At 39.8% G+C, this 21,877-nt stretch overlaps 1 protein-coding gene across 19 annotated transcripts in view; it reads right to left on the bottom strand.

Moving 5' to 3' along the window:
- SYTL4 (synaptotagmin like 4) overlaps nt 1–21,877 on the bottom strand; it is a 203,744-nt gene that overhangs the window by 93,706 nt on the left and 88,161 nt on the right. Inside the window, exons 1-2 of one of the 19 annotated variants that reach the window (XM_033849141.2) lie at nt 17,984–18,067; nt 15,612–15,674 (exon numbers count right to left, since the gene is read on the bottom strand). The exons of 17 other annotated variants lie outside the window; for them this stretch is intronic. The gene's annotated coding sequence lies outside the window, so the exon portion shown is untranslated. Of the gene's footprint in view, nt 1–15,611; nt 15,675–17,983; nt 18,133–21,877 lie in introns of those variants that run through there. One more of the 19 variants, XM_033849139.2, reaches the window with a different exon arrangement.

Below are 21,877 nucleotides of genomic sequence, written 5' to 3'. Positions count from 1 at the left end.
ATCCAGAACTTGCTAAAATAGACTTTATTAAAACTAAAAACTCTGTGCTTTGAAAGATGTTAATAAGAAAATAAAAAGACAAACTATATAGACTGGAAGAAAATATTTGCAAATAGTACATCTGACAAAGACTTGTATCCAGAACATACAAAGAACTCTCAAAACTCTATAATTAAAAAAAAAAACTAAATTTTTTAAATGAACCAAAAATTTAAGCAAATGCATCACCAAAGAAGATATATAAATAACAAATAAGCACCTGAAAAAATGTTCAACATCATTAATCATTAGGGAGATGCAAACTAAACTCACAATGAAATACCACTATGCACTTACCAGAACAGCTAAAATTAAAAGTATAACAAATGTTGGCCAAGATTTGAAGCAACTGGAACTCTCGCACACTGCAATGGGAATGTAAAATGATACAACCACACTGGAAAACATTTTAGTAGTTTCTCAAAAAGTTAAACATATATCTCCCATATGACCTAGACTTTCCATTTCTAAGTATTAACCCAAGAAAAGCAAGAGCATATGTCCATGCAAAGACTTGCATGTAAATGATAGTAATAGCATTATTTATAATAGTCAAAAACTGGAAACAACCCAAATGCCCATTAAGAGGTGAATGGATTTTTTTTAAATTGTGGTATATCCATATAATGGAATACTGCTCAGCAATAGAAAGGAATGAACTACTGACACACACAGCAATATGGATGAATCTCAAAATAATTACGCTAACTGAAAAAAATCAGACAAAAAAGAACACACAGTAGTACATGATTTCATTTATATAAAACTCTAGAAAATGCAAATTAATCTATAGTGACAGAAAACAGATCAGTGGTTGTGGGAAAAGAGGGATATAATACAAACAGGAAGGAAGGATTACAAAATGGCATAAGGAAACTTTTGAAGGTAATAGATATGTTTACTTTCTTGATTTTGGTAATGGTTTCATGGGTATAGAGAGATGTCAAAATTTATCAACTTGTATAATTTAAATATGAACAGTTTATTGTATGCAAATTATAACTCAGTAAATTTGCTTTTTAAAGTTTTAAGATTAAATGTAACTAAACCTTGCAATCAGCAGTTTTACACTCCTAGAATACCTATAAGGCAGTAGCAGACTTTAAATGCATTCACAGTAAACTGTTTTACATCAAAGGGGCTTTTTATAAAGAATAAATAATACAGAGTAGATATGAAAATGTTTCTATTATTATTTTTGTTTCTTAAAAGATGTACTTCATCGTCTAACTCTTCCAAATGAAGAAGTTCCACGAGTTTTGAACCATTTGTTAAAAATGGGAAAAGACAGCATGCTGAGAGCTGAGAAGATGGAACAGCAACAAAATGTTTGTATAATTGTTACCTGAAACTACAATATGTGTATTGTTATTTAGTAAGTGCATCCAACAATGCACTTTTTTATTTTTAGATTTATATGTTTTGTGAGGTATCCTTTACTCAGTTACAACAGTCATTAAAATCAAGTATAAAAATAAACAACTTAGAATCAGACCTTCAGGTAGCTGTATCATAAACCAAGATTTTGTTTAAACGAAGCGCACAATGTCACTGCTCTCATCGAAATGAGAGCAAAGGTTGTCACACTATTAATAAATATTAAAATAATCTAAAAAGCATTCGTTTCATCTCATATCCTTCTTTATTTCTATTTTTGTAAATGCTTTATAATATATAATATTAAGACAGTGGCAAATATATAGTTTGTAAATAAATATATGTATATTAGGGGTGATTGAAATTTTTGGTAGTAAGGGAGAGTGATCAAAAAAGTTGGGAAATGCTTTGCTTAAAGAAGGGTGAAGGGAAATCATTCTTATGAATTGACATGTATTATTGTGATTCTGCTTGCATATAGTTATATGTTAATTAGGAAAGAATAAATCATTCTGATGACTATAGTATAGTTGGCCTGATGCAAGTAGGGCAACTTAATGAATAAGGATTTGTGCTGCCATAAGGTACATTCCAAAGTGGACTCTATTAACTAATTGTGACCAAGGCAATTATAGTGTCTGAAGCAGACCAATCTAGCACTGTCAGAATTAATACCTATTACATGTGTGGGTTTCTAAAACATGAATGAAGCATAGCTAGCAAAATCCAGCCCACTTTGGGGAAAAAAACTAATTATTTGAAAATCTAAAGGTAAAAGAGAGTGGATCTTAGAGCACAGAAAAATGAAACCAAAACAGGTTATGTGGTGAGTCTGCAGAACTCAAAACAAACAAACAAACAAAAGAACTCCATGTAGTAAAGAAAGCTTCCAGGGATGCAGGGCTTCCCTAAATCCCCTTGTTTGGATCCAGCCACCTATGCACAAAGGCACCAACTGAGAACATCGTTTTGGTTGGTAACCAGCTGAGTGAGCATGCAACATTGCTTATAGTCAACAAAATGTTTACATTGAGATACTGTGTTGGTTATTTTATCAATTGTCCCTTTCAACTCCCATCTCCTCAAGTCCCTTCTGGATCCTAGATTAAATAATGTAAATGTATCTGGTCCCAAAGATTCTTCTGTGAGACCTCCCTCTCCTGTGCTGGTAGTTATCTCTGAATGTCTGTGTGATTTCAGGCCTTCAAAATCCTACTTCTTCCCCTGACCTGGAGCTCTGCATTCTGCACTGTTTACAGAATGCTCACTAGTTAAGAGGGCCAACTATGTGCTAAGTGCTGTGCTAGCTGGCTAAGGACAAAACAATGCAGAGTACCTGCCCACAAAGAACACACAGTCTATCGAAGGAGATAGTTAAATAATCATAAAAGAACATGGTAATCAAAGAAATATACACACAGGGTATTATGGGAATGCTAAGGTGGTACACCTATTCCAGCTTGGGGAAAGGGGACTAGAAAGAAACACCAACAGTGGCACATGAACTAGCTGTAAATAATGTCTACCAGTTAGTTAACCAGGTAGAGGGCACAGCATTTACAAAAGCAAAAGCAAAAGCACGGAGGCACAAAGCAATCTGGTATAGGCAAGGAGTGCACTGATACTGTATATCAAATTGTAAGGAAGGATGTGGAAGAGGTAGGTGGGGATCAAAGGAGGAGCTTGATATGCTATGCTCAGAAACATGGATAATTAGCCTTTGACCATGGGAACGACTGAGGACTTTTAGGGAAGGCAAGGACTCATTAGATCACTCTGACAGTTTTTCAGAATATAAATTTGAGGAGGCTCTGGTATAAATCCAGGGGGAAGATAATGAGAGCCCTAAATAGAGGGCAATGGTAGTAGAGATGAAAAGGGGCATACTGAAGAATTAACACTGGTGTAAAATCTGCAGGACCTGTGAATATTCTGTAACACAGAACAGTCTCTTCTACTAGGACTTGGAGTTCTGATGTGCTAGATTTCTTTTTTTTAATTAATTAATTATTTTATTTTTGGCTGCATTGGGTCTTCATTGCTGCGTGCGGGCTTTCTCTAGTTGCAACAAGTGGGGGCTACTCTTCATTGCAGTGCGCAGGCTTCTCATTGCGGTGACATTTCTTGTTGTGGAGCACGAGCTCTAGGCACACAGGATTCAGTAGTTGTGGCACGCGGGCTCAGTAGTTGTGGCTTGTGGGCTCTATAGCTCAGGCTCAGTAGTTGTGGCACACGGGCTCAGTTGCTCCGCAGCATGTGGGATCTTCCCGGACCGGGGCTCGAACCCATGTCCCCTGCATTGGCAGGCGGATTCTTAACCACTGTGCCACCAGGGAAGTTCCAATGATGTGCTACATTTCTAACTAAGAGCAGTATGGCATAGAAAAGTACCTACAAGCACTGGGTCTGGAGCCAGGTTCCAAGCACAGCTTCACTACTTTTTAGCTGTGTGACCTTGGGCCAGTTACTCAACCTCCCTGAGTCTCAGTTTCCCAATCTGTAAAAATGGTGATTAATAATAACAGCTCTTGCTTAAGGCTGTGAGGATTCAAATATATGTCATGATTAAAGGGCATAGCATAGTGCCTGGCCTAGAATAAGCAATCAATTTTGGTAGCTGTTTAATTTTATTATTATTAACCATATGCTTTAGAAAATATATGAGCAAATTGCAGTTTTGAAATCTTACTATGAAATTTGAGAAATCGAATCAGTATTCTTGCCCAGATGGAAAGTCACCTCTCTGCAGGGAGGTAGCTGACAAGCGTAAATATTAAGCAAATATTAGTAATTAGATATGATCAGTTTAAAAGATATTTATTTATACACTGTTCCAGACAGAGTTTAAAGTGACTCACAGAGATGCATAAAACATAACAAAATAGCATAAATTTAAAAACTAGGATCAAAAAGAAGAAAAGCAAGAGTGGAGACAAAATAGAGGTGTGAGAATCAAGGCTACAAAACAAAAGGGCAACTGAGGCTTCCCAGTGGTCGGCTGGGGTCCAGGCCCCCGCAAGCCCACCCATGGAGCAAATCTACAACTCAGACAACATACCCAGGCCTGCCCGCACTGGGGTCCTTTCTCAAAAGCGTTATGGTAGCCAAGGTGTTTTTCATTTTCCCCTAACAATAAGAAATGTATAATAGCTCTCAATTTTACAAGATTCTGATTTTGGGTTTGCAGTAAGGTTCTCTTGTCTCCCACAATCCTTTCCAAAATAGGTTCTGCAAATGTGGAGTTTGCATGTACTGAGGCATTTTGCAGTTTTACCTCCTTTTAATATATCTACCAACTGATGAAGATGAAGATGAAGAAGAAGAAGAAAGGAAGAAGAAAGCAGCTAACACTTCTATAATGTTTACTATGTACCAAGCACTTTTCTAAGCACTTTACATACATGGAGTCATTTAGTCTCACAATCATATTATGAGGTAGGTACTATTATTATAATTCTTTGCAAATGAGGAAAGTGAGACACCCATCGAGCAAATAACTTGCCCAAGGTCATATGCCCTATAAGGAACAGTCTGGTTTTTGAGCCCAGGCAGTCTGATTCCAGAGTCTGAGCTCTTTATGCTATAGGGTCTCTTCATATTCTGATAATACTGCTTGTACATGGTAATATTTGGAAAAGGGGACATCCTTCCCACAGGAGCTGGAGGTACAGTTTTTTAAAAGTCCTCAGCTAATATCAGATGAATGTTTGAAAGGTCAGTGGTCCAGCTTACCTTACCTTACCTTCTTACCCCTGACCTCCCCACACAATAACGTGCACCAGGCTCAGAGCAACTCTACACATGGGAAAGGACCCATTCTCCTCATCCAGGACACCCCTTCTAAATGATGGTAGGAGTATATATGGGGGCAGTAACTAAAATATAATCTCTTTTGTTAGCTCTTAGAAACACAGATGGGGACAGTTTCCTCCAGATTGAATCCACATGGTTACCTTTCAATACCACCAAATTCTGTTCATAAACAGTTTGAAGAAATTCCCACTTAAAATAATATATATTAATACTTCTCTAAAGTAAGTGCCAGAGGGAAGTGGGATGTCTTAAAATATATATATTTCTCCTGCAGAGTGGTTATTTTGATACATGGAAATGTGGTCTTATTTTCATGATTTCACACTTTTCCTGCTCCTCAGCAATTCCAGGCGTCTTAAACCTACCACCGATCCTAGAAGGCAGATCTCCATAAACGTGGTACATAGAAGTAAGTAGAAAACAAGACCATGTGTCTAAACACTCCCCTCAGCAACAGGAGAAATGCATTTATTAAGACAAATCCCATTTGGCTTTCCAGCTTGCAAGATGTACACTTCTTAGAAGCTTCCTCTCACAGGAGCCAGACAGGCTCACTAGAACCCCATGAGGTTAATGGGGAGAAGGATGGCCAGTTCATCCCCTCCTCTGCCCAAGTCACTTTCCTTAACAGCCCAAAAGCTTTTTTAAAAAGATAAAAAATCCACAACTAAAAGAACAGAATGCTTTAAAATCCAGGTTTATATGCATAAAACACTTTATTTTTAAGTCTGGTGATAGCAGACACATTGTCATTTTTCAATAAGCCTCATCACCCTGTGAAACTCCATTATCTTTCCTTAGTCAACAAGCTTTGATAAACCAGCATCCCCCCAGGGAAGACCCTCTTCTCCTGCCTGGGTCACAGATGGTGGGGATTTCTAAACTGAACTCTAGCTAGCATCTAATTCTTTCTTGTAGGCCACATCACCTAAAAATCACTCACACAGTCCCCTTAAATAAGAAATCACGATGGTTCATGACTAATCCAGCCCATGTTCACACATAACTGTGATTTCATGCATTTGGTTTCTTTTTTAATTTTAGGGATGCTGTGATCTAGCTATGGCCACAGAAACCTTAAACACAGTGAAATAACCTGCAGGTGAACTTAAATTGAACTATATATATGGCAGATAATTTTAAGGTGTTATTTAAGGCCTGTAAGACATAAAATAAATGCTAATTTCTTTCAAATAAAACATTAATAAATGTATACATGAGTATATGTACACAAAAGAGTAGGTAAAAATTGGAGAATATAAAATAAAGATAAAGTGTTAACATACAAGCTCTCTTTCCCTCCTAAGCTGCTTAACCATAATTACTTGACACATTACATCAAATCCCTAGAACAAGGTTAGTACATGTATTATCAACATCTGGTCTATAGCTAGAAGCAATGTCCTAATATTAAAAAAATACTGAAGTATTATAAAAAATTTAAAACTGCTAAAATGTTCAAATTGCATGTATTATATATTTGTTTTGTCTTCAATTCTGACATAGCATATAAAAGTACCTTTAAAAGTTCTAAGCGGGGAAGATATATGAATTTTTGTAATGCAGTTAATATAACTTACAATAAATCAAGGCACTCAAAATGTCTAGATGGACTTTCCTAGCCCCACATGCATAAACATGTGACCTTAGTATTACACATTCAGTAATCAGCATATCAATGAGGATGCCCTTTTATTTTATAAAAATTAATAATCTCCCCCACTAGATAATAAATTGTTTGAGAGAAGGGACTTTGTTTTGTTCACTTCTGTACCCTTCAGTGCCAAGAGTGCTGTCTGGCACATAATATGCACACAATAAATATTTGTTGAATGAATGAGCTGGCATCAAAAATACTATATATCGGGCTTCCCTGGTGGCGCAGTGGTTGAGAGTCCGCCTGCTGATGCAGGGGACGCGGGTTCGTGCCCCGGTCTGGGAAGATCCCACATGCCACGGAGCGGCTGGGCCCGTGAGCCATGGCTGCTGAGCCTGTGCGTCCGGAGACTGTGCTCCACAACGGGAGAGGCCACAGCAGTGAGAGGCCCGCGTACCGCAAAAAAAAAAAAAAAAAAATACTATATATCATACTCAGCCACACCCAAGAACTTATCACCCAGGACTTCTCCACATTTGATATCATTAATTCAAATATCCCACTCTTAACTACAATCCCCTGTCCTTCTGGCCTGTTCACTCAATGACCTCCCCCAGCCCTACACCAGTTCTCAGACCTCATGGCAGGGAAGTAGTCCTCCATAGACCTTTCACTCCCACCCTGTCAGCTCCTTCCTGTCTTCACTTCCTTTCCTAGACAGTTTGGATTCTATTGTTTCAACTGCACTCTTGTCAATATCCTCAATAACCCATTTTCATTGCAAATATCTAACAAAAACGTAACCCTAGGAGAGCCCAACTGTTGTGCCTTATGCCTGCACTGGGACTACTGATATCTACTGAAGAAAATAATCACAATCTGGTAGATTATGATCAATATGAATTCTTGGTTGCCAAGCTCACTTCAACACTGCCTGACACTCCAGCTATGCTTCCCTAGTCCTAGCTTGCTCTCCTGCTCACCACAGTATTTCAAACCTTCTTCAAGCACCTCAATACTCCAACCCAAACCCTGCTCCACTTCAACCCCTGCTCTAAGAGGATGACCTTTCCTCTTCCATCATAGGGAAATATAAACACTCTCAGACAAGTTCCTGCCACCAAGTCTATAAACCTATTTTCATCTATATCTGTTCACTTTTTGTTCTTCCCAACTGTAATGTCCTTCCTCTTGTTTAAGGGTAATCTCTCCATTTCATTCTGGATCCTCTCCCATCTGGCATGAGGACTTTACTCGGTAAGGACTTTGCTCTATCAATTACCTCTTCCTTCCCATCAGCCTTTAAAGACATCTAAGTCCTCCTAAATTTAAAAAAAAAAGAAGAAGAAAAGAAAAAATTTCTCTGGATCTCAACCCTTCCCCTACTACCACCCTTTCCTTGCTCTTCAGAGCCAAATTTCTCTAAGGAATTGTCCATATCCACTGCCTCCACTTCTTCATATCCCCAAACATTTCTCAGCCCACCAAAGTCTAGAATTCCTCCCTCCACTCCCCTGAAATTGCTCTAAGGTCAACAAGAACCTCCTAAATCCAATGGACAGTAGTCAGTTTTTATTGTCGTAGACCTCTCTGAATCTTTAGCAACACTGACCATTTTTCAATGGAGCCATTCCATTTTGAAAAACTTCTCCTATTGATGTTCAAGTAGATGCACAAACATATATCATAAGGATGCTCAATGTTTAAACCAGAAAAAAATATATATACAATTTAAGCATCAATAAGAAACTGATTAAATAAACTATGGTACATACATATAATGGAATACTATGTCACTGTTAAAAAGAAAGAGGTAGAAGACTTCCCTGGCAGTCTAGTGGTTAAGACCCCAAGCTTAAACTGCAGCACTGCAGCAGGCACAGGTTTGATCCCTGGCTGGGGAACTAAAATCCTGCATGCCGGGGGGCACAGCCAAAAAAAAAAAGAGGTAGTTATATATATACTGACATTGAAAGCATGCCAAAAATATTAAGTAAAAAATACACTGCAAAACATATATACTATAATTCCATTTGTATTTTGTAGCATATAATTGCAGACAGGATGGATGGATGGATGAATAGATGGATGGAAGGAAGAAAGGAAATATTTCATATGGGCATGGAAAATGTCTGAAAGGGGATACAAATTTAATATTGTTACCCCTGGTGAATGGGATGCAGAGAAGAGAATGGAAGACTTATATGTTACCTTTTATTGGGTCAAGTAATAAAAATGTAGTCAGATTCCTAAGCACACCAACATTTCCAAAGTAGGTAAGAAAGAAGTTCAAAGGAGATCAAAAGGGAATGGCCAGAGAGACTGTGTAAGATATATTTTAGTGTTCCAGAGATAAGGGAGGAGAGAAAGGTGGTTAATGGTTTCAAACATGGAAAAATAAAAAGAAGAGGTAAAAAATAAGAAGAGGTAAGTGTCCAATAAACCAAGAGCATGAACAGATAATTCTTGAAGGAGGAAGATCAAATGGCCAATAGATGTAAAAAAGAAAAAGTTTCACTCTTACTGGTAATAAAGATTATTTTTATCTTTGCCTATCAATTAAGCAAAATTTTAAAGACAATATTTAATTTTAAAAGGGAAGATGTAAGAAGTATTCGCATACTTTGTTGGCAAATGCAAATCAGTTTTGAACTAATAAGGACCTACTATAGAGCACAAGGAACTCTACTCAATATTCTGTAATAACCTATATGGGAAAAGAACCTTAAAAAGAGCGGATATTTGTATATGTATAACTGATTAACTTTGCTGTACAGTAGAAACTAACACAACATTTTAAATCAACTATATTCCAATAAAAATTAAAATAAATAAATAAATTTAAATTTGATTTCTAAAAAGCCGAACTTCAACTTCTCACAATTGCGATTAAATCACTGATTATATATTATGTTCTTTTTTTTAACACATACCTCCCCTGCTGAAATAAGTTCTACCAAAAAAAAGGCCATCGTCTACCTTCTTCTCCACTATATCTCAAGCACCTAGCCTAGAAACTGGCACATTGTTGGCTCTCAGTAAATCAACCCATACTTTCTGAGAAATTACAAACAATAGTTTAAAGACACTGATACTAAAGCTATTCTGATGCCTGAGTTGACAGAAATACAAACAAGAAACAGTGTAGAGGTCATGGAAATTTTCCATCTCTTACGAATTACTCAAGTTCAAGGTAGGTTTAGATAGACACAGATATGAAAGCCACAGTGGTCCGTCATTTCAACTATTCTGGCAGCACTGTCCAGTCTCCTACCCTCTTATATGTCTGTCACAGCACCCAGAAAAATCCCCCAAACTAGACTGACTCCACTCTGTCTCTACACCTGGGCTGATGAGTGCTGTTGGAGAGAATGGATACAGGGTTCTGTGACTTGGTGAGAGACAAACTCAAGTTATCCAAGCCTTTCTAGGCTCACTATGATGTGGCAATCTGGATGGTTTGCCTCTAAAGAGCTCCTCTATTCATCCCTCTCAAATGCTGTTCCAACCCCTCAATGCTCTCATCAGTTGGAACCTCCCGCAAAATCCTGTCCTTCCATAGCTCCTTCCTCCTCCACAGCTTCACCAATCCTGCCCTCTTTCCCTCCTGTCTCAATGAAAGAGCTACCTCCCTTTCTCTAAACCCGTCTTTTCACCTCTTTCACTCTGAAGTCCCCACCCTCCTGCTTCCTCAGCGACCTTGCATGGATCAGGCTCTGTGCCATCTACACATAAATGGGCTCATCTCTCTCCTATATTTAAAAGGGAACGAAATTAACATTTTCTTCTCCCCTGTGCCCCACTGTCTATAGGAAACGCTGTCCTTCCTATCATAGCCAAGCCTCTTCCAAATGTATACTGTATTCCTTATCAGTCCCTCTAAGTGCTCTCTCCCCAAACCTCTACAATCTGCCTCTCTCCTCCTACTGCACTGATGTCATCACTGAGATCCTAATTGCCAAATCTAATGAGCATGTTTTTTAAATGTTTTATAGTATGTTTTATCTGATTATGAGAGGGGTACACATCACGAATAAAGTTACGACATATGGCAGACTAAAGAGAAAAAAAATTGCACTGTATAATAGGCAATGGTTAAATATCCCTAATAATAGTGTTCTTATAAACAAATGAAATATATAATCCAAAAGAAAAATGTGCAAAGGATATTAAGGAGCAAGTCTTAGGAAAAATACAAATAGCTAACACACATGAAGATACTCAGCCTTACTAGTGACCAGATAAATGAAAGTTAAATCAGTTAGATGCTATTTTTCACCTATCAGATTGGCAAAAATTAAAGACTGTCCATTCAAGGGCATGAGGAAAAGCACTCTCAATGGTGAGATTGTAAATCCTCTTGGATGACACTTTTGTGATGCCTATTCACATTTTTTAAATGTGCATATCCTTTGACCCAACAATTCTTCTACTAGAAAGCTATCCCACAGAAATATTTCTGTGTCTATCTAGATCTACATACATCATTGAGTATTGTGCAAAGATGCTTATTGCAGCATGTCGTGGCTTGGACTAGGGTGACAGAGGAAATGGAGACGTGACAGAATATAATGACATGGGGCTTCCCTGGTGGTGCTGTGGTTAAGAATCCTCCTGCCAATGCAGGGGACATGGGTTCAAGCCCTGGTTTGGGAAGATCCCACATGCCGTGGGGCAACTGAGCCCATGCGCCACAACTACTGAGCCTGTGCTCTAGAGCCCATGAGCCACTACAGAGGCCACGTGCCACAATTACTGAAGCCTGCACGCCGAGAGCCTGTGCTCCGCAACAAGCCACCACAATGAGAAGCCCACACACCACAACAAAGAGTAGCCCCCTCTTGCCACAACTAGAGAAAGCCCGCACGCAGCAATGAAGACCCAATGCAGCTAAAAATAAATAAAATAATTTTTTAAAAAAATTAAAATAAAGAATATAATGACATGGTTGGAAGTTCAGGTCAACAGGACTTACTGATGAATTGGGTGTGGGGGGGGTGAGAGAAAGACAGGAATCAAGGGTGACCCTAGGTTCTTGGTTTGAGCAACTGAATAGATGATGGTGCCATTTTACTGAGATTGGGGAGGCTGAGGGAAGGGGCTAGGGATTTGAGAGGACTCAAGAGTCCTGTTTTGGAAACAAAATCGTGGACATAGAGAACAGACTACTGGTTGCCAAGGGGGAGGCAGTTGGGGAAGGGATGGATTAGGAGCTTGGGATTAGCAGATGCAAAGCAGTAAATAAAGGATGGCTAAACAACAAGGTCCTACTATATAGCACAGAGAACTATATTCAATTATCCTATGATAAATCATAATGGAAAAGAATATTAAAAAAAAGAATGTATATAGAATTCCCTGGTGGTCCAGTGGTTAGGACTCTACACTTTCACTGCTGAGAGCGTGGGTTCAATCCCTGGTCGGGGAACTAAGATCCTGCAAGCCCCGTGGTGTGGCAAAAAATATGTGTGTGTGTATATATATGTGTATGTATGTATGTATGTATGTGTATATATATATATAAATATATATACATATATAAATATACATGCACACACACACACATATACACATGTATATATAATTGAATCACTTTGCTATACAGCAGAAATAAATACAACATTGTAAATCAACTATACTTCAATTAAAAAAAAGAAAGAAAAAGAAAGAGTCCTGTTTTGGCCAAGTTATATTTGAGATGTCTATTTGATATCCAAGTAGGAATGTTGAATAGGCCATCGGATATATGAGGCTGTAGCTTAGAAGAAAGGCTTGGGACAGAGACATAAATTTGGGAATGATGAGTATACAGACAGATGGCATTTAAAGCCATGGGGCTAAGACACTATAAAACTCTTAAAGGAAAACATAGGCAGAACACTCTATGACATAAATCACAGCAAGATCCTTTTTGACCCACCTCCTAGAGAAATGGAAATAAAAATAAACAAATTTGGACCTAATGAAACTTAAAAGCTTTTGCACAGGAAAAGAAACCATAAATAAGATGAAAAGACAACCCTCAGAATGGGAGAAAATATTTGCAAATGAAGCAACTGACAAAGGATTAACCTCCAAAATTTACAAGCAGCTCGTGCAACTCAATATCAATAAAACAAATAACCCAATCCAAAAATGGGCAGAAGACCTAAATAGACATTTCTCCAAAGAAGATATACAGATTGCCAACAAACACATGAAAGAATGTTCAACATCACTAATCATGAGAGAAATGCAAATCAAAACTACAGTGAGGTATCACCTCACACCAGTCAGAATGGCCATCATCAAAAAATCTACAAACAATAAATGCTGGAGAGGGTGTGGAGAAAAGGGAACCCTCTTTCACTGTTGGTGGGAATGTAAATTGATACAACCACTATGGAGAACAGTATGGAGGTTCCTTAAAAAACTACAAATAGAACTACCATATGACCCAGCAATCCCACTACTGGGCATATACCCTGAGAAAGCCATAATTCAAAAAGAGTCATGTACCACAATGTTCATTGCAGCTCTACTTACAATAGCCAGGACATGAAAGCAACCTAAGTGTCCATCGACAGATGAATAGATAAAGAAGATGTGGCACATATATATACAATGGAATATTACTCAGCCATAAAAAGAAAGGCAATTGAGTTATTTGTAGTGAGGTGGATGGACCTAGAGTCTGTCATACAGAGTGAAGTAAGTCAGAAAGAGAAAAACAAATACCATATGCTAACACATATATATGGAATCTTAAAAAAAAAGGTCATAAAGAACCTAGGGGCAAGACAGGAATAAAGACACAGATGTAGAGAATGGACTTGAGGACATGGGGAGGGGAAAGGGTAAGCTGGGACGAAGTGAGAGAGTGGCATGGACTTATAAATACTACCAAATGTAAAATAGATAGCTAGTGGGAAGCAGCCTCATAGCACAGGGAGATCAGCTGGTGCTTTGTGAACACCTGGAGGGTTGGGATAGGGAGGGTGGGAGGGAGACGCAAGAGGGCGGAGATATGGGGATATATGTATATGTATAGCTGATTCACTTTGTTATAAAGCAGAAACTAACACACCATTGTAAAGCAATTATACTCCAATAAAGATGTTAAAAAATTAAAAAAGAAAATAAAGCCATGTGGCTGGATGAATGCATCTGGAAAGATTCTGGATAGAGAAAAGTCAATGGACTGAGCTCTGGGTCACTCCACTGCTGAGAGGTTGGGGAGATAAACTGAGTAGAAGAGGAGGCTGGGTAGAAGTTTTTTGTACAAACTTCAGTTTCAGAGAAGTTACCATACATCAAATTGTGGAAAATCACATATTTACCACTGTATCAAGGGTCCAACTCCTTCCAAGCCTGTCTTTTAAAAGATTCTAGCCTTATTTTTCTTTCTGAATACTTCAAAGCATTTAAATAGAACAGTACTATTTTTTTCTTTTCTGTTACACAGTGGTTTCCTCACATTGTATAATTCTCCTAGTATAAAACTCGTCAAGTACTACACCAATAGTAATCAGCAATGGCTTTTCCATAAAGTTCATAATCTCATAACTACCTCATGCCTAAAAGGCTGAGTGACTTGAGGCCAGAAGCTTAATCTGGTTGGCATCTTTTATTCGTTTGGGCTGTTCACTTCCCTATCACACAGGAACTTTCTCTAGCTTCTTATGAGCTCACTGAACAAACGCCTCAAGACATCTGACAAGCCATACTCCCTCTTCTAAGTGCAACCCCCCTTCCTACCCACAAGAAGTACAGCATCTTCACATTTCCACTTTAAACTTTAGAAGTTTCCATCCAGAGACTCATGCCTTAAAAAGAGAGGAAGTACTTCCAACTAGGTCAAAGTTGCCATCAGGCATGCACTCTCAAAGCAAAGCTGTGTGAAAACTGGGCCTGGGGCAGACTGGGGACACTTAGTTTCAGGTCCAGGAGAACACAAAAGAGTGCCATTTCCTAGCATGGTAATGTCATTCATTAATTCAATTAACAAATATTAGCAAGCACCTAGGATGTGCCAGGCTCTGTTATGGATGCTGGGGTCCACTGGTGAATAAAACAGATGGCAATCCCTGCCCACATGGAACTTCCATTATGGAGGGGGGAGAGGAACAGACAATAAGAAAGAAAAATGAATAAAATACATAATATATTACATTAGAGTAATAAGGTAGGGAAGGGGCATATAGAATGTTCATGGAAGGGGTTATAAGCTTAAATAGGGTGGTTAAGAACGGCCTCACTAAGGTGACATTTAAATACAAACTCCGAGCTGTCGGATTTCAAGTGCCTCAAAAAGGTGTCTTCTGTACTTCAATCCCACCATCACCTGATCTCAGGCCCTTGAAGGCATGGTATTCCCAGTTCCTAGCACAAATATTTGTTAATCTCTTGTGCTCGAGACAAAGGTAGCTCTAAGATGTAGACCTTGTACTCAGAGAGGTACCTTCCAGGTGGAAAACCAACTGAGAGAGGTGTTAAGGAATTTTCCTGAGGTGTAAACAAAGTGCTTTAGGACACAGAATAACTGGTAATTCTGCTTAGGGGAAGGAACTGTGTGTTCAGTAAGGCTGTCCCAAAGGAGGTGACTTTAGAGCTAAATCTTGAGATGAATATGAATTAATGGCAGGAGAGTGGTCATGGGTGGGAAAGTCTCTCTTCAGGGGGAAAAAAAAAAAAAGGAGTAACTTGAGCAAAGACCCAGAGATGGAATCAGAAAGGACATTTTCTTGTGGACTGTCCCTCCTTAAGGTACTCCATCCATCCCATGATAAAACAAGCACACACTCACCCTCAGGCTCTCTGTCCTGGCTGTTGGGAAATCCTTATCACTTTCCACACCCTCATTTCTCCCCTAGCCAGCAGGAAAAGAAAAAGTTGAGTCAGGCGCACATCCCTAGAATCCAGGGTCACCCTCTCTAACTTCAAGACAATTCCTTCTGAGTTGAGATCCCCGAAGGTTTCATTCAACTAGGTACACCCAGGGGTGTGTACTTATAGTGGCAACGTGGCAACCAGCCTCATGTTGGAAGTGAAGTGGGTAAGACATCAGTGAGGTAAGTGGTCCAAAGTCTCTGCAGTGCCTCTGAGGTGGAGTCAAGGACCAAAATTTAGGCTTCAGCTTGGAAGGGAAATTTTTAATCACTTAGTCCTCACCTGTGAGCTATTTAGTGTTCCTAACATCCAAGACAGCAGAGGTGGTGTGATAGGGGATAAGAACACAGTTCGGCAGTCAGATGGCCCAGCTCTGCCCCTCATTAGTTGGGTGATTTGAGACAAAGCACTTAAACTCTCAGAGTCTCCCTTTCATCATAGCATGCTTATAATTGTAGTGCCTAGCACATACACTTATCATTAGGATTATGTGAGATGATTATGTAAAGAATTTATCATAGTCCCTGGCTCAATGAATTCTAACAACCATGATTAGTAGCAGCCTTTAAGGGGAAAAGCTCAGAGAGTATCAACCAGAATGCCACAGGGAGGAATTGGGACATCGGGATTGACATATATACACTATTGATACCATGTATAAAATAGACAACTGATGGGAACCTACTATATAGCACAGGGAACTCTACTTAATGCACTGTGGGGTCCTAAATGGGAGGGAAATCCAAAAGGGAGGGGATATATGTATATGTACGGCTGATTCATGTTGCTGTGCAGCAGAAGCTAACACAACATTGTAAAGTAACTATACTCCAATAAAAATTAATTAAAAATAATAATAAACAATGTTTTTTTAAAAAAATCAGAATGCCACATACACTCACAGACCAATTGTCCCTGAACAGGCCTCCAAACTTCATTTCACTGCTCTAGCCTAGTGAGAGGCACCTGAAATTGTGCTACCAGAAATGTTCATCCCCTGCTAGGAAAAGTCTCACAAGCCAAGTTGGTGGTCTTTTTCTACTAGGACTTCCAGCAGGTGCTTTAAAAAAAAAAAAACACCAACAGCTACAACTACAGCAGAAAACTTCACTAGGGCCTCAACTCTTTGCATTAAACATTGTTCTCTCCACAGACCAGCGGGTAAACACATAAGGTCATTAACACCTTAATATTAATGGATTTATGAGGGGTGGGGATGGGGAGCTGAAAGCAGAAAAGAAGCCAGTTAAAAATAGAAGGTACAAGATGTACTGAAGACTAATTTCTGGCACAAATGTACAAGGCCTAGGATCAACCCTGCCTAAAGCAGTATTCTGGAATGCTAGGTCCTCTGGTCCTGAAGAAGCTGGCAGGCTACTGGGGGAAGAAAACTTTGGTTGATGAGAAACATCACCTGTTTGAGTCACCAAAATTCTCACCAAATGATTTCACCACCAAAAAACCCAACCATTTTATTCAACGTTAAGGGCTGGAGGAACATCTTTTCTGCCCCTTTACAAACCATCACAGAAGACGGAAGCGTTCTGTGTCCCTTCTGAGGGCTGTGGGACCCTCCTCCAGAAGCGTACCCCCGCTGCCTGCTGGAAGGATGGCAAGATAAAGCGGCTCAGCTCCAGAGCACACAGCTGGGTCCCCAGCCCAAGCGCAGAAGGTGCCCACTGAGGCAGGGCTCGGGGCCAATCGGCCTCCAGTCTTTTAAGCTGCGGCGGATCCACCGTGGGCAGGGAAGCGGACGCCGCGAGGTCAGAGGTCCGGAAAGAGTGCGGGGCCCAGACCCCGCGCGACCGCCGGGCGCTTCTAGAGACACCCCCGAAAAGGTGACTCGACGCCCCGGAGGGTGCAGTTCCCGCTAGGAGCTCGGCCCCACCCCCGCCCCCAGGGCCAGCTCCCGGGAGGGGCCCCGGGCTCCGGAGAGCGGGAAAAGTCGGCCACTCTGAAGGAAGCAGAGCCCCGAGGAGCACAGCCCGTGGCGGCGACGGATGGGCCGGGGAAATGGTCAGGGGCGGCAGGGAGAAAGCAGAATGGTGGGGAGGGACCGCCCCAACAGACGGGAGTCAAAGAGTGGGGGGTGCGGTCCGCACAGGCGGACGGAGAGAGGGAACAGGGGATCAGCTAGGGACAAGGAGAGACTAGGAGAGCGGAAGGGGGTAGGGAAGCGCGCAGGTCCCCGAGATGGGGGTGGGGGCGCTTAGGCAGCGAAAAGGTACTGGGGGCCCAGGAGGCGTCCCGGACAGAGGGCGGAGGGGCGGTCGCGGACCACGGACCTACCTGTCACCTGCAACAGGTGCCGCGAGAAGGCGAGACGTCCCAGTACCGGATTCAGGGGAGGGTCTCCGAGTCCGGGAAGACCGCAACCCCACTCTGGCGGCTGGCCCTTCTTACCCTCCCGGGAGGCGGAAAAAGCTGCAACTTTCCCTGGAGCGGGGGAGGAGCTGGACTCTTAAAGGGGCCGCACAGCGCTCCGGGCTCCTTGGTAGGGGGCCGCGCCTAGCGAAGGGGAGCTCCGAGAGCTAAAGCCTTAAGGCACTGGAGGGATGCCGGCCCCGGTTAGCAAAGGGTGCTTGAAGCCTGTCGATAGCAGTCTAAGACTAGACCTGGGTTCCATGGTGGTCACTCTCTCAGACGATACATCATCATTCTCTTCCGCTCAGCCTGAGCCAAAAGTTGTCAAATTGTTGTGTACTTCTAAGAAGATGAAGCCTCGAGACCGTATAACTTGGGAAGATAATGATACTATTCTGCTCCTTTGACTTTCCACTTTTTATAGCAAATAAAACTGTCTGTCTAAAATAGAAACGTTTTGGGGAAAGGACATAGACTAAATTCACACATGGACACAACTGGTTAAACTCACTAGTAATCAAAGAAGAGCAAATTAGAACCATAATGCAACTCTTTGGCAAAGGTTTTGTTTGTTTGTTTTTATAACACTTAATGAAGACAAAGTGTTCAAACAAGCTCTTTCATAATTGCTAGTAGGAGTGTATGTTGGTTTAAAACCCTTTTAGAAAGCATGTGAGCAATATATATCAATAGACTTTAAAATGTTTATATTTACCCAGTAATTACAGATTCCTCTCCCCCCTCTCCCTCCCTCCCTCTCTCTCTTTCTCCATTCTTCTCATCAGCCATTAACCATGCTCAAGTCCCTCTCATCTGTCATAAGCAATTAAACATGCTCAAGTCTCTGCCATCTTAAAAAAAAAAATCCTCCCTACACACTAGGTACCTCTCCAGCTCCTCTTTATGGGCAATTTCTATTCCCTTACTTCTTACTCAGCAATTTGGCTTCCTTCCCCCAACACTCCACTGAAACTGTGCTCAACAAGATACCCAACCAATGACCTCCATGTCAAAAAAGCTATATTAAATAAATAAATAGGGCATTTTTCCCTTTTTATCTTCCTTGACCTCTCCCCTACATTTAACGCTGTTAACCATTTCCTCCTCCTTGAAAGTCTTCCTGTGGCATCTATGATGCCATACTCTTTTGCTTTCCCTCCTATCCCTTTGCCCTCTCCTCAGTCTCCTTTGCATATTCCACTTCTGCTATCTGACCTCTGAAAGCCAGACATTCTCAGGACTAGGCTACATATACTCTTTCCCTAAATGATCTTTCACTCACTTGGCATGAATTACACCATCTATATGGCCACAACTGTAATTTTGTAGTTCTATCCAGACCTCTTCACTGAGCTCTGCTTTCTTGGCAACTCCACTTGGACGTCTCAAACTCAACACATCCAGTCAAACATTTTCTCTTAAATTTGCTCCTCCTCCATTGTTTCTTATCTCAGTAGGTGACAACATGCCACCCAAGGCAAAAATTTTGCACCTAGCATAGTGCCTGGCATATAGTAAGTCCTCACTAGTATTTGTATAATGAATGAATGAATGTTTCCTAAGGAAACAGAAAAGTACACACACTTTTTGTACAATTATGTTAATCACAGTATTACTTAGAATAATAAAATACTAGGGAAAAAAACCCTAATGGTTCAATGGTTAAATAAATTATAGTATAGTCATAGAATATTATCTAGACAATAAAATGATATTTACACATAGATCATAATGACAGGAAAATGCTTATGCTCTAGTATTAATTGAAAGTAATATACATTAATATAAAATATGATCACAACAATTAGTGAATATGAGTAGATATGCATGGAAAAAATGCTAAAAAGAAATATGGAAAATATTAACAGTGACTATCTCTAGGTGGTGAAACTAAATGAAGTTTTTATTTTCCTCCTACTTTTTTGTATTTTTCAACTTTCTTATAATAAGCAAGTATGGCTTTGATAATATAGATTTTTTGGAAAAATCTTAAAGGGGAAAGAAAAAAATCATTTTAATTCTAACAAATAAAACAGTAAAATTCAGCCTCCCGGCTTCTCCCCACAGTTTTCTTCCATACTTTAGCCCTTCAGTACCCCGCCCACAGCCTGAAGTGTGAAGAAGCCACTTCAAAAAGGAAATCCTTTTGTTTGGTCTAGCTTTGCCAGCTCAGCCCTCAGGGCCCCTCTGCTCAGCTCTGGGCTTTGAATGTGTTCACCTCCCTAACCTGGCCTGTGGGAACTCAGACCAAGCACTTCTCTGCTCCTTCTTTGCAGGTTGTCCTTGGTGGAGCTGGAAACACCCTCAGCCAGAAGGGACTTCAGAAAATATTTAGTCCAATCCCCTTATTCCTCAGCAAAACTTCCAAATATTATTTTATGTTTTTACTTCTTTCTACATGTGCAATTTCTAACTCTCCAAGGTCCACCTCGTTAAGAAGAATGTGAGGATCTGACTCCTTTACTGTAAGACAGTCTCACTGAACCAGCTACAAATACAGAGACAAACATAAACAATGAACCAAAACAAAGTTAGTCAGCGGCCTGTTTATACAGATTCTGTGCTTTGCAAACTGCTGTCAATTTCTGTTTGATCCTCCTTGTTTGCCAGGAGGATACTGTGCTCTAGTTCTTATGCCAAATATTGTGAGGGGTCCAATGCAAGCAAACTCAGACACTAACCCACTGCAACAATGTCAACAGGAATTTATGATTATCCTATGTAGAGTATGTAAGCTCCTGTCCCATAGTGAATGACGGATTCAATGAGTTGTTTCATTTTACCATGTTGAGGAAGTTCTGGCTGGTGCTAACTAATAAGACAGAGATTTTCCTCAGCCTTGGGTAACAGGATGCCTCAGTATTGAGCAATTACTCTCTTTTAAAAGTATTAAATATTTCAACTATCACATTTTGAGTGACGTAAGACTAACCTATATAAAAATTTCTATCACAGGAAGGGAAATCCCTGGCAGTCCAGTGGTTAGGACTCTGAGTGTCCACTGCAGGGGGCACGGGTTCAATCCCTGGTCTGGGAACCAAGATCCTGCATGCCTTGCAGTGCGGCCAAAAAAAGAAAAAAATAAATTAATTTTTAAAAATTTAATTAAAAAAAATAAATAAAAATTTCTATCATAAGAATATAAATTCTCTCAGTTAATCTATGTACTTTTATGTAATTCCAGTCACAACTCTAAATTTTCTAGGATTAAGATGAGAACTGAGTAATTCCAAATAACATTTGGAATAATTAACAGTAAAGAATAGATGATACATTTAAGGATGAGGGAAGACATTCTATCAGATAGTAAAGACAATTCAATGGAGAAAGTCTTTTAAAAATGATGCTGGAACAAGAAAACATTTTTTTTCATATAAAAAAAATGAACCTGTACTTATACCTCACACTGTATACAGAGCTTAAACTCAAAATTAATCATAATGTAAATGTAAACTATAAATGTAAAATGTAAATGTATAATTTTTTTAGAGAAGAAAGCCATGGCAGAAAATCTTTATGACCTTGAGTCAGACAAAGTGTTCTTGGTATGGTATACAAAACACAATCTATAAATGAAAAGATTGATAAATTGCATTTCATTAAAAACTTTTGCTCTGTAACAGACAAGTCACAGAGAAAGCATATGAGAAAGCATATCTTCCAACCACAAATTAGAGAACTCATACCTTGAAAATTTTTAAAAATTAAAAGCAACAATAATGAAACAATCAATTTTTTTTAAAAAATTAGATATAATATTTGAACAGACTCCTAACCAAAAAAGATATATGATGGCAAATGAGGACAGGAAAAGAAGCT

This window comes from Tursiops truncatus, chromosome X (assembly GCF_011762595.2).
Source record: "Tursiops truncatus isolate mTurTru1 chromosome X, mTurTru1.mat.Y, whole genome shotgun sequence".
Classification (NCBI taxonomy): Eukaryota; Metazoa; Chordata; class Mammalia; order Artiodactyla; family Delphinidae; genus Tursiops; species Tursiops truncatus.
Note: the sequence above shows the minus strand (reverse complement) of the source record. Positions and strands in the feature narration are given on the sequence as shown.